Consider the following 1,470-nt stretch of genomic DNA (forward strand, 5'->3'; position numbering starts at 1 on the left):
GCTCTGCATTCAACCCCTGGATATTATTTTATTAACTGCTGTCATCGCGACGCGATGTTTCCAGTGAGAACAGCTGTGAGGTACGTGCAGAAAGCAGAGCAGTGTGTAAAATATATATCACTCAGTATAACATGCCTACTCTCTTTATTTTCTTTAGTTTAGTAGATATTTACAAACAAAGAGTCGATATTTTTCTAAAGCCATGTAGTGCTTCACATAATAAAATACACTACGGCTGTAACCTGTTTTAGGAGCTGTAGGTGCGTGTGGTACAGTGTGTACGTAGATGCAGCGGACAGACAGGTATCAGTTGGTTTGGTGTCCTCTGCTTACTTTTAATACTTGTAAATAAAACTTTTGGCCCGTAATTTATTTCCCTCATTGTAGCGACCAGAGAGGGGGGGCGATATATCCAGTCTCTGATAGTGTTACGTTATTATGACAGTGCTCTGTTTGATTCTGAAATTGTATATATATTTATATAAATACATATATATACAGTGGGGCAAAAAATGATTTAGTCAGCCACCAATTGTGCAAGTTCTCCCACTTAAAAAGATGAGGCCTGTAATTTTCATCCTAGGTATACCTCAATTATGAGAGACAAATGAAGAAAAAAATCCAGAAAATCACATTGTCTGATTTTTAAAGAATTTATTTGCAAATTATGGTGGAAAAAAGTATTTGGTCACCTACAAACAAACAAGATTTCTAGCTCTCACAGACCTGTAACTTCTTCTTTAAGAGCCTCCTCTGTCCTCCACTTGTTAACTCTATTAATGGCACCTGTTTGAACTCGTTATCCGTATAAAAGACACCTGTCCACAACCTCAAACAGCCACACTCCAAACTCCACTATGGCCAAGACCAAAGAGCTGTCAAAGGACACCAGAAACAAAATTGTAGACCTGCACCAGGTGGCTGGGTCTTTCAGCATGACAATGATCCCAAACACACCGCCCGGGAAACGAAGGAGTGGCTTCGTAAGAAGCATTTCAAGGTCCTGGAGTGGCCTAGCCAGTCTCCAGATCTCAACCCCATAGAAAATCTTTGGAGGGAGTTCAAAGTCCGTGTTGCCCAGCGACAGCCCCAAAACATCACTGCTCTAGAGGAGATCTGCATGGAGGAATGGGCCAAAATACCAGCAACAGTGTGTGAAAACCTTGTGAAGACTTACAGAAAACGTTTGACCTCTGTCATTGCCAACAAAGGGTATATAACAAAGTATTGAGATTAACTTTTGTTATTGACCAAATACTTATTTTCCACCATAATTTGCAAATAAAGTCTTTAAAAATCAGACAATGACGATTTTCTGGATTGTTTTTTTTCTCATTTTGTCCCTCATAGTTTAGGTATACCTTGGATGAAAATTACAGGTCTCTCTCATCTTTTTAAGTGGGAGAACTTGCACAATTGGTGGCTGACTAAATACTTTTTGCCCCATGTATGTATGTATAGATGACATGG

The sequence above is a fragment of the Notothenia coriiceps genome, unplaced genomic scaffold, assembly GCF_000735185.1.
Source record: "Notothenia coriiceps isolate Sejong01 unplaced genomic scaffold, NC01 NC01_scaffold00022771, whole genome shotgun sequence".
Lineage (NCBI taxonomy): Eukaryota > Metazoa > Chordata > Actinopteri > Perciformes > Nototheniidae > Notothenia > Notothenia coriiceps.